The sequence below is a fragment of the Camelus dromedarius genome, chromosome 21 (genome assembly GCF_036321535.1).
Source record: "Camelus dromedarius isolate mCamDro1 chromosome 21, mCamDro1.pat, whole genome shotgun sequence".
In the NCBI taxonomy this organism is placed as follows: Eukaryota; Metazoa; Chordata; class Mammalia; order Artiodactyla; family Camelidae; genus Camelus; species Camelus dromedarius.
In genome coordinates this window covers 7,117,982-7,130,475 of record NC_087456.1, presented here as the reverse complement: position 1 = coordinate 7,130,475, position 12,494 = coordinate 7,117,982, and the positions used below count along the sequence as shown (strand labels likewise).

Here is a 12,494-nt window from a genome sequence, read left to right as displayed (position 1 = left end):
AGAAAACCTTGAGTAGTCCCTTAGCCACTCTTTGATTTGATTTCCCATCTTGTAAATTGGAAGGAAATTATTCCTGTCTTTCACAAGCTCTGAAAAGCAGTTTGAGACCCTAAACTATGGAAAGACTGAAAAGATTGGCAGAAAAGATCTGAAGGAGGAAAGGAGGGAAGTGCTTACTCTTGCCTGAAATCTATTCCTTTGCCTCAAGGGTCACCTCCTCCAGGAAGCTTTCTCTGACCTTCCTAGGGCCCCTCCTTGGGGCTCCTTAAACCATTGCTAACGACCTGTTTACTACTGCTCTTAAAGGCAAGGGCCATGGGGTTTGTTCTTTACTGGGTGCAGGGATTGACTCCTTAGTAAGAAGTGTTACACAACACTGACTCCTGCTTACACCTGGAAGTTTATAAGCAATAAATCAACTGCACATCTTGGACTACGGATAGACCATCTACATCCTGCAAACACTCAAGGAGAAAGCAAACACGATAATGTAACACAGAGCAAAATACGAGCGAGATACTCTTATCCCAGTTCTTTTACACGCAGCACAGCTGCCCAGATTCCTTAGTGTATAAACCCACAGTTTGTTTTGTGCAAAGACAAAATACATTTTGTTTTTGTTACTGTTAGAATTGAAAAGCTTAAATATTTTTTTAAAAATGTGCAAAGAGAAAAGCTCTGATTGTAGCATCCTAGAGGGGAGTCACTGGAACTTGCGCCTGCTTTCATGCTTGGCAGCATCCTCTAAGTGACCAAAGGCCTGCCCTCGGTCCCCAGAGCCCTCTGGTCTCTGCTTCCCAGGCTCTCAGGAAGCCAGGCAGGAACAGTAGAGTAAAGCCTCCAGTTCAAGATCATTAAGCACATCCTGCAGTTCCTCTGACCGTTCTGGGGCATGTGGCTGCCCCTCCCCCACCTCCAGATTTTTGTCTTCTCCTCCACGTCATTGCCTGGCTGGCCAGACTGCAGAGAGTGGATTGGCAGCTCTGTCTGAGGTTGGCCTGGTGCTCTTGCTTAAAATAAATTCATTTGCCTCACGGGTCACCTCTTTCTTTGAGGTGGCAGACAGCTTGGTGTCAGGGACTGCACCCGAATGACCCAGCCACCCTACGCCATATGAACTCCAACAGCAGAGATGGGTGTGTGTACAAAGAACCTTCTTTACCAAATATTCAGATGAACTGAGTGCTCAGTCTGCATGGAGGGTGAAGGGGGTGGTCACTCTAGGTGCCAAGAAGGATAAGAGGGACAGGCATAGGTGATATGGCCCAGAAGCATCTTAAGAGTTAGCCCAGTGGCCACATACATCCTGGAGAGAATGTTACATAGTACCTGGCATTTAGTTGGCGCTGAATGTGTGTGTGCTTAAAAGTGCTAGTTGAAGCTAGTCTAACTTTGAGAGTTGGAAGGACTCTGAAATTATCTAGTGCAATCTCCCACTCAGAAATCGAATTCTATTTACAGCATCCCTGCAGGTAGCCACTCAGCCTCAGCTTCAGCCTGCTCAGGTCTGGAGTCAGAAGAAGCTTGTCTAAGCTGTGAAACCTATGAAGAACTGAGCCTCAGTCTTCTCCTCTCTAAAATGGGAAGAAGAATACCTCTCTTACTGAGAGAAAGTGTAGACAGAGTGTATAACAGAGGAGCTGGTACATCAGTTTCTAAATAAGTTATTATTACTATTACTATTACAATCAACGACATCACAAACTGATCTGGTCAGGTACACTAGGACAGTAGCTAGTGAAACCAAGATCCCCCTAAAATCCAGTCCCCCTTCTGAGTTTAACCACTCTATCCAAAATTTTATTCCCTGTCTTGTCCCTTCTGACCTCAATCCTGGGCTAATTGAACACTAACACTTAGAGTCAGAGGACTAACCTTGCTGTTGTAGATAACATCGCTAACGTACAGAGTCAAGCTGTTTCTCCAGGGCAAGGTGAGGTAACAGACCCCTGGGTCATGGACCATCAGACCAGAGACTCGTAAACTTTAGGCATCCTGACTCCCAGAATTATGGTTAAGAAATGTCACAAGATGATGATTAATTCCAGTTTCCTTTTCTTCCCGTTTAACAACTCATGACTCAAAGAGTAAGTGGGAGTGGATTGGATGCTTCTCTCCCTCTCCCTTGCTTGGAGTTCTGCAATAAAGCCTTACTTTGCTGCAAACACCTGTTGTCAGAGTTTGGCTTTCTGTGTGTCTGGCACATGAGCCTTTTCGCTAGGTTACGATTTGGCGACCATGAAGGGACTTCTCAAGTTCCCCTGAAGTTTGTGCCAGTGGCCTGCTGGCTCTTTATCAGTGAGGAACTTCCCTGAGCAGATCCAGCAGCTGCCCTGACTCTTTTGGCCTGGGGATCAATCTGAAGAATTCCCTTTTTGACCAAATATTAGCAACCCTAGGCAATATTCCAGGCTTGCAGTAAAGGGATGGTTTTTGGATTGGAAGACATCTATTGGTAAGCAACCAGTATGACGGTGTGAGCCAAAGACTTTTTTATGTTTGTATATTGATGTCCTCCTAGACACCCGTTCCATTGCCAAGTATTGGGGGAGGGTTTGGGTTTGATAAAAGTAAGAGCCTAAGGTTGCTTTTGGAATTGGTTTGACTTTTGTCTCTCTGTGTGTGTGTGTGTGAGAGAGAGAGAGAGAGAGTGTATGTTTGTGCTAAAAAAGGTGCAGTATGTTAATTGGCAGACATGGGAAACAAAAGTTCAGTTTCTAAAAATAGCCTTTTAGGATACATCTCCTGCAAAATCAGACCACATTTAGCTATGGTTCCATGACTAAAGCAAAAATTACTTATTTATATTATATATATGTGTGTGTGTGTGTGTGTGTGTGTGTGTAATTCCACGTGGCCACAATGTTCTTTACACTCTGGGGAAAAATGCCTAAAATGGAACTCATTTGATATCCCCAAACTGGGCTGCCAACTTAATAAAACACCTTTTCAGAATTCTTACCCTCAGGAAACAAGTCCTTCTGAGAGGAACCTGCTTTCCTCTCCCTGTGCCTTTGAGATGTAAACATTCCACCAGGGCTCTCGGGAGCTTTTATGTCACTCTTGTCTAGACCGTGTCCAATTCCTGAGACTGAGGGAATAAAGGGAAAGGAGGCCTTTTTAAACTTAATCTATTCCAACTCTTATTTGTAAACTAGTGAGTTTTACATTGTAATACCTGATACACGGCAAGTTTTAAAATAAAGCTATGAGTTCTCTGGTTGTGTCTGTGTGTACATTACAAATATGTGTCTTTACCTTTGGATGATATTATCAAAATTAATTTGTAAATGAGCTCTATTTAATTGGCTTAAAGAAAATTAAGCACTTATATAAATTCTCAGAAATATAAAAGAAACTAACCCAAATTTCATGTTCATGTGATCTGCAAAATATTCACCATTACATTAATATCTGGTATTGAAGTTAGTTTAAGCTTGTTGGTTTAATTCATATAGACATGTCTTTAGAGTCATCAACATTAAGTATAATACTTTTATTGTACCTAAGTTTACTGAAAGTCAAATAAGATCTTATCTTTCTTTCTGTTTTTTTTTTTTTATTGAGGTCTAATTTACAATATAATGTAAGTTTCAGGTTTACCACATAGTGATTAACAGTTTTAAGGGTTATACTCCACTTATAGTTATTATAAAATATTGGCTATATTCCCTGTATTGTACAACATGTCCTTGTAGCTTATTTATTTTATACATAGTACTTTGTACTTCTTAACTCCTTACCCCTATCTTGCTACTCCCCCCTTCCCTCTCTCCAGTGGTAATCAGTAGTTTGTTCTCTGTATCTGTGAGGAGTTTTATTATTTCTGTTACAAAAATTTGTCAGCAAGAAAAATAACTTGGTAGGATGAACTTTTTATAAGTAAATTAAATGTCAATGAAATGAGAGCTTTCAGGTAAACTCTTTAGGAATAATTCTGTTTTAGGAATATCTACTTAAAAATAATCTCTCCAGATTTTTGGTAACTTGAAACTTTAGAGTTTTGCTAAATTAAGTTACATGAAGGAAGTTTATTAAACATCTAGGTCATTCCCAAATAAAATAAGATACTAGAACATTAATTACTGGATGTAGGCTTCCATTTACAGGAAAACTAAAAATATTTAGGACCATTAATAAATATTTTTGGGGCCACACTGAGACATTTTCTGTAAGAAAGCATGTATTTTTTTGAAACCATAAACTGTATTTATAAGTTTGCCAGTCTACAGAATGGTAATGTAAAGACAGTTCATTATTGCTTACTTTTTAATTTTCACTAGAAACAAAGGTTTTTAAAGGTTAAGAATTCTAATCAATATATGTAATTAAAATGACTAAAAATTAATAAGGGAAACATCTTTGTATGCAAGGAAAAAGAAAGTATAAGTAATGGAAATGCATTTTGTTAGGGAAAATAAAGTAATGTTGTCCTAAAGCTGATTATTTCTAAATGAGAAAGAAAATAAGAGACAAATTAATATGGATGGAGAAAGTTGTAGAAGGTTTATGAGAAAAAAAGAGTCTATAGAAGGGAATTCTATATGTGGTCAGGACTGACTAAGATTAGAATACATTTAATTGATTAAATGAATTTTAATATTAAAGATAAGGTGGTGTACAAACAGAATTTGTTTCCCCTATGTTAAGAGGACAAAGTTTTCTTAGAATACTGAGCTATTTTTGATAACAGACTGTAAATTTCTTTACCTTTTAGGTGATCTGTTGTAGCTTTCTGTATTTGCCTTTGAAATCTTTTCTATCACGTTGGTTAAGTGAGTAAGTGTTGTTTCACAGTGATCCATGATTCTACTTGACCAAATGTTTTAAACTTTTTAAATATTTTTGACAGACTTCCCAAATATAAAATTCTAATTGAAGTTCCTTTGACTTTCAGCTAACTTTGGGATGATTCAGAAGACCCCTGAGACATCTCAGAGAGAGAGAGATGTTAAACTAATTTGGGACTATTTAGTATGTTAAGTTATAAGAGAAACATTGTCAAATGAGTGGTGATAAACCTTCTTAGGTTATATTGTATAGGTAAAATGTCATTAATATAAATGTTCTAGAAATTATATGAAATTTCTAAGATTTGAATATATCTGGTATAATATTGTATTATTTTAATATTGTCACAAAAATAATCAAATTTCTTTGTTAATTGCAATTTAATCAGATCTTTAAACGTGACTTTTTAAGTCTTTTGTCATTCATGGACAGTTACTGTTTTACTTTAATGCTTTTGCAGAAGTGCTTCATCTTCAAGAAGATTCATCGAAAGGACTTTTTGACAAGTAAGTACAATTGCTGATAACTTTCAGATCATACCACTGAACTGGGTAAGACATTAAAGAATTCTAATAGAAAACCTGATGTCTTCATAAAACTATTACCAAAAGGATTAGTTACACAGGGCTGAGTGATCTGATGAATATGGTTATAATTTTTTATGTTTTTGGTCAGAAATGTTGCTGGCTTTTAATCTGTGTTTTCCAGAGATAAGGAAACCTTTCCCCTAAACTAATTATGACTTACTGCAATTTGGTAAGTTACAACTTTGTAAGCAGAATTGAATCATTTTATCTTTTCTCTCTGCCTGATTGCTCTAGAAACTGGAAACTCTTAGATTCCCAACAGCTTTATCGGGTGAATGAGGAAGACCACTTCCTGACTGGTACAGGAATCTCAAGATATCTTAGGGAACTTGAGAAGGGCAGAATTCACCCAAACCTCTAGATATCGCAGGTAGAATCTGATGGCAAGCCCTTGGCATGGATTTCCTGGCCTTGAGAGGCTTTTTGAAAGTTTAATCTGAGATTCCTTATGAAAAATTCTAGCACAGGTAATTTAAAAGAGTCTATGTGATCAATTACATGTATGCAAATAATCAGGTCCAGTTTGAAACCAGACTTATGTTGCAAACAACTTAGTCTTAATTTGACTATGTTTGGTAGAAATGAGGATACTTTTAAAGAAAAAGATTATGTTTCAGTGTATATTAAATTCTAGTTTTGTTAATTGAGGTCTGTGTTTACTGCCTCGGATTCACTTCCCAGATAGCTCCTTACTGGTATGTGACGTATTTGTGAAGTTTTACTGAATTATTAAAAGGGCACTGTAAGCTTGTTTCTGAATCTTATCACAGAAATCTATCTTTGGATGACGATCAGCTGCCCCATGACCTGCAACCAGGAGATTATGCAGATGGGAAAGGGCTATCTCCAACCAAGAAAAAAGATTCCTTAATAGGTAGTCTTAAGTAGCTCAAACTCAATAAAACCAAAGGGAATTGACTCTTCCCTTCATATTTTCCATTTACGAAAGGCCTCTGCCCTGGACAGGTCTATAGAATGGACTGATGACCCCAAATGACATCAGCACAAGAAGATGACAACAGCAGTGGTGGACAGCTGGCCCAAGAATCCAGATCAGGCCTGTAAGACCCATCCTACCAGTTCAATTCAACTGTTACCCAAATGTTATATTTCTATCAAAATTGAAAGTTATTCTTTTACTTCTAATGATACTGTTGCCCCCAGTGTTCAGGACAGGAAGAAAATGCTTTAGTGAAGTTGTCACAGAGGATGACTACTCATGACATACCTCACTGCTTGCTTTAAGTCTCCTGCTGAAAGCACATGTACAATGTTTGTGTGACAATTCAGTATAGTTGATAAAATGTATGTTTCCCTACTAGCATACTTCTGAGTTTGTTCCCTGTGTCGGATTAGTTTTGTCTCTAAGTAGATCACTAGGTAAATATATGTAAACAAACAGGAGGCCCAGCACGGAGTGACATCATGGACCTAGCGCAAGCAGCAACCAGCCTGGCATTGAGGGACAAGTTTCTTTTTTTCTTCCTTTTTTTTTTTAATTGAAGTATAGTCAGTTTACAATGTTGTGTCAATTTCTGGTGTACAACATAATGTTTCAGTCATACATATATATACATACATTCCTTTTCATGTTATTTTCCATTATAGGTTACTGCAAGATATTGAATATAGTTCCCTATGCTCTACAGTGTAAACTTGTTGTTTATTTTATATATAGTAGTTAGTATCTGAAAATCTTGAACTCCCAATTTATCCATTCCCACCCCAGGTAACCATGTTTGTTTTCTATGGGGACAAGTATTTTTGATAGTCGGTGCTTTCTGTTGAAAGATTTGCAAACAAAAGGGGAAATGATAGAAGAAAATTTCACATATTGAGGAATGGAGAAGTCATTCTGGCTTATACGTGATTTAACTTAAACGTTATGCTAACTAGACCTGCCTGTTTTGTGGACTATCAAACATGCATTATACATCTGCTTTAACCATTAAAAAAAAAAAGGATGCATTTTGAAATAAAAAATAGAGTGACACTGGTTCAGGCATCCAAAATAAGGCTGGGTGGCCATTGTGGACATGGTTTCAGACACATTCCTGTATTACTGAGAATTTAAATTTTCTGAACTATATCAGACTCAAGGACATCACCAACCATTCTCAAAAAAAGTATCTGCTAGCAGCTGCCAACTGCAACCTTGTGGTATCAAGGTCTCTTCTTATAACTATTAAATTTCTCTCTTACTTTGGGAATAGTGACAAATGAGACAGCTCAAGTCACAGCCTCCAGCAGAAGGCACTAGGTTCTTAAGCCAGAATAGCACTAGACAATGAAATTGCTTTTGGTTAGATTTTAGCAGAAAAATTCCTGTGTGTAGTGGCCAATAGCTCCTATTATTTGTGTATTAATACCACATCTGAAGCTAAAACCTACTTAGATAAAATTAGGCAGTTGGCTACAAGAATTCCCCCGAGAAGTGCCAGGTCCAGGCTGGCTTTCAGGCTTATTTTTCTGAATGCTTCAGGGAGTGAGATCTATTTCCCAATGTCTGTTAAAGTTTGAGTTGTCACTCTTCCTCCTAGTTCTAATTGAGCACTTGGGTATAAAATGTGCTATAAACTCTTGCACCAAAGCAGGTGGACTAAGGGACTAAGAATTTAATCATGCTACACTTGGATCCAAAACCTGGAATTCAGGAGTATGTCCACCTTGAGGTACAGTGTTTCCACGTCCCACGCTGAGGCAGGACTACGCCCCCTTTCAGCAGGAAGTAACCAGAGCCGTCATTGCCTGGTTCACTCAAAGATTTGGGGAAAGTTAAAACAGGAGTGGGGATTGAAACCGAGTCCCCTAAAACCAAGTTCCCCTGCTGAATTTATGATTAACCTCTCTTCAAAAGTTTATTCCCTGTCCTATCCCTTCTGACCTCAGTCCTGTGCTAACGAACACTGATCACTCAGAGTCAGGACTAAAATTGCTGTTGCTGATAACATCATTAATGTACAGAGTCAGGTTATTTCTCCAGCGCAACAGACCCCTGGGTCATGGGCCACCAGACCAGAGACTGGTAAACCTTAGGCGTCCTGACTCCCCAAATTATGATTAAGAAATGTCACAAGATGATGACTAACCCCAGCTTCTTTTTCTTCCCCTTTAACAACCCATAACTCAAAGATTAAGTGGGAGTGGATGGGAGGTTCGTCTCCCACTTCCTGGCCTGGGGCCCTGCAATAAACACTTTCTTTGCTGCAAACACCTGCTGTCAGAGTTTGGCTTTCTGCCCAACAGACACACAAGCCCTTTTGTTCAGTTACACCAGCAAAATGTGTCCCTGCACCAGCAGCAGCAGCATGGCCTGGGAACTTTTAGAAATGCAGATTCTTGGTCTTGTCCCAGACCTGCTGAATCAGCAAGTCTGGGGGTGCGTCTCAGTAATCTGTTTTAACAAGCACTTCAGGGGGTTCAGATGCAGCTGCTGTGTGAGAATCACTACTCCAGAGCCACAAAGGAAAAGTCTGACTCCCATTCTACAGAGAGCCTTTCACTGTTTGAAGACATTCCTCTTGTTCTTCCTGAGTTTTGTTGTTCTCAGCGTGCTCTCTGCTTCCTTCAGTCATTCCTCATTTACCGTGTATTCCAGACCCCTTGCCATCCTTATTTCCCCATCACATCATGCTCTGATTGTCAGTGGCCCTCTTAAAAGGGGGGGCTCCCAGCACTATGCCCAGGGCTCCCAAGTGTCTAAGCAGCACACAGTGCAATGAGGTTTGCTGGCCTCGTCTTCTCTAGAAACTTTGACAGCTACTCATTGAATGCTTACTCTGTGCCAAGAAATGATATACAGTAACTTTTTGTTTACTTTCTTATTGAGGTTAAACCTACATCCAGTAAAGTGCACAAGTCTCAAGTGAACACGTTGAATTTTTACGTGTTTTTACATACCCAGCTGGCACCACCGAGATCAAGATGTAGAAAACTTCTAGCACCCATCCCAGAAACAGTAGGGTTCTTGTTCAGTGTCATGTCTATGAGAGCAGTAGTTCATTATTCTTCGTTGCTGGGTAAGAGTCCTTTATATGCATACACCCCAATTTATTTATCCCATCTACTATTGATAAACATTCTGGTTGTGTCCAGTTTGGAGCCATTATCAATAAAGCTCCTGTGAACATTCATGTCATTGTCTTTTGGTGGACATAAGCTCTCGTTCTACTGAGATTACACTTGGAAGTGAAACTGATAGATCGTGGGACTGATTTAGCTTTAGTAGACGCTGCCAGTCCCCCAAAGTGATTGTACTATTGTACACACCTACTTGAGTTCCAGTTGTTCCACATCCTTGTCAACACTTGGCATTGCCAGCCTTGTCAATTTTAGTCATCATGTTGGGAGTACATGAGTATCTCAGTGGTTTAATTTGCATTTCCCTCATAACAAATACTATTCAGCATCTTATATGCTTGCTGGCCACTTGCATATCCTCTTTTGTGAAATGCCCCTTCAAGTCTTCTGCCTACTTTAAAAATTGGATTGTCTGTTTTAAAAATGTATTTTGGAGTTCTCTGTATATTCTGGATATGAGTCCTTTCCCAGTTACATGAATTATAAATACCTGCTTCTTGTCTGTATCTTTAATCTTCACAATGATCCTGATGTGAATGCCAATGATAGGCATTATTATCTTGATTTTGTGGATAAGAAAACTGAGGCTCAGGGATGCACAGTAACTTGCCCAAAGTCACACAGCTAATAACTATCGAAGCTGAATGTTGAGCTCAGGTCTCCTGACTTCAAAGTCTGGATCCTTCCCATGACACCTTCTGCCTCTCACATTCATCTCCTACTTACACACCTAAGACCTGTGCTCGAGCTTATAGCTGTTACCATCTTCCTCCACAGGGACCACTATTGAATCAAGTCTTCCTGTCTCGTCTATGAGAAGCTGATGTATTGAATCCAAGTATAAACCTTGCTATATATAGAATAATGGGAAGAATCCACATGATATCACTCATATGTGGAATCTAAAATAAATAAATTAATTAAAAAGAGGACACTAACAAGCTCATCTACAAAACAGAAACAGACTTGCAGATATAGTAAACAATTTCATGGTTACCAGGGGAAAGGGGGTAGGAAGGGATAAATCTGGGAGCTTGAGATTTGCAAATGCTAAACTCTCTCTGTAAAAATAGATAAAAAAACAAATTTCTTCTGTATAGCACAGAGAACTATATTCAATATCTTGTAATAACCTTTAATGAAAAAGAATATGAAAACAAATATATGCATGTATATGCATGACTGGGACACTGTGCTGTGCACCAGAAAATGACACATTGTAACTGACTAGGCTTCAACTAAAAAAAAAAAAAAAAGAATCTGGACCTGGGCGCGGAACAGACCTGGACTAGGGTCTGGCCTCACATTTGGCTGTGTCTGCTCAGGCTTGACATTATGAGAAAGAGAATTTCAACTGTAAAATGTCAAGTTCTTCCAGAGCAGTGGTGAGGTGAAATGAAGCACGTGCCAGGCCTCTGTTTGGACACCCTGTGGTGCTGCTCATGCTTGTTTGCCTTCCCCTGTTCTCGAGTCTCGTTTAGTTTTGGTTTGGGTCCCTCTGCCCTGCCAGGTCCCAGTTCAGCCACGCAGCAGAAGGACTACTCCTCCAGTCGTCCGAAGGAAGGATGGCATGTCACATTCGTAATATATGTTTACTAATACAATTGACCCTTGGACAACATGGGTTTGAAATGCGTGAGTCCACTTATACACAGGGTTTTTTTTCAGTAAATACAGTTCTACATGATCCATGGTTGGTAGAATCCTCAGATGCGGAACCTGGGATACGGAGGGCTTTCTGTGGGACTCGAACATCCACAGATTTTGGTATCCATGGTGGGTCTTGAAACCAGTCCCCCATGATACCAAGGGGTGACTGTACTCATCCAGATCATTGAGAAAAACATTGAACACCCTCCTGCCTCCTGATTAACCTTTCCTTCGGGGCTCAGATGAGCTATTCATTCTCCTGGGGGCTCCCCACCCACTCAGAGCTACCTCAGGTGCCTGCCTTGTGTTCCCTCCATCTCCTCACTTACCACTCTTTCTTGTGGTCACTAGCTGGGGTGTCCATAATGTGAGTCAACTTGCAACAACTTGGGGATGGAGGTTGGGTCACACATTAATCCTTTTATCTCAAGGGCGCAGTACAGCACCTGCCTGGCACAAAGCAGGCCTTCAGAAAATACGAACTCTGCAAATATGTGTTTAACTACCACAACCTTGAACATATGAAAAACTGAGGCAAGAAATAATATTCAGAGAGGATTTCGTGAGTGATGTACAATTCATCTATTTAATCAGTAGTTCTCAGACTTGGCTATACAGATTCTGCTTGACTTATGATGGAGTTTCATCCCCATAATCCCATTGTAATTTGAAAACATCATAAATTAAAAATGCATTTTATGCACTTAACCTACTGAACATCATAGCTTAGGTTAGCCTACCTTAAACGTGTTCAGAATATTTACATTAGTCTATAGCTGGGCAAAATCATCTAACGCAAATTCTCTCTCATAATAAAGTGTTAAATATCTCATGTAATTGACTGAATGTTGTACCAAAAGTGAAAAACAGGATGATTGTTTGGGTAGAGAATGGTTGTAAGTGTACTTGTTGTTTATGCCTGTGGCTGACTGGGAGCTTGGGCTCACTGCCACTGCCCAGCATCCCGGAGAGTATTGTACTGTATCTCGATAGCCCAGGAAAAGATCAAAATTGAAAATTCCAAATATGAGGGGGAGGGTATAGCTTAAGTGGTAGAGTGCATGCTTAACATGAAAGCTAAAAGTCCTGGGTTCAATCCCTGGTATCTTCTCTAAAAATAAATAAACCTGAGGGGAAGGTACAGAGATTTCCCATATACCCCCTGGCCCCACACATACATGATCCACCCCTGTTATCAGCATCCCTCATCAGAGTGCATATTTGCTATGACTGATGACCTATGTTGACATGTCACGTCATAAGTCTCCCAGTGTCCATAGCTGACACTATGGTTAACTGTTGGTTATTCACCCCTCCCCTTATATTTCTTTCTTTTTGTTTAAACATTCAAGTTAATAAATGATTTTGTTAAAGAGATTTACACTA

At 39.5% G+C, this 12,494-nt stretch overlaps 1 long non-coding RNA gene across 11 annotated transcripts in view; it reads left to right on the top strand.

The window, feature by feature from the left end:
- The window catches only part of LOC105098627 (uncharacterized), a 15,794-nt gene extending 3,300 nt beyond the window's left edge, over positions 1 to 12,494 (top strand). For 4 of the 11 annotated variants that reach the window (XR_010377106.1, XR_010377105.1, XR_010377110.1 and 1 more), the window contains 3 exons: positions 5,252 to 5,297; positions 5,500 to 6,252; positions 6,345 to 12,494. This is a non-coding gene — a long non-coding RNA (uncharacterized LOC105098627). Of the gene's footprint in view, positions 1 to 5,251; positions 5,298 to 5,499; positions 6,253 to 6,327 lie in introns of all 11 variants that reach the window. The other 7 variants (XR_010377113.1, XR_010377108.1, XR_010377114.1 and 4 more) reach the window with 5 other exon arrangements.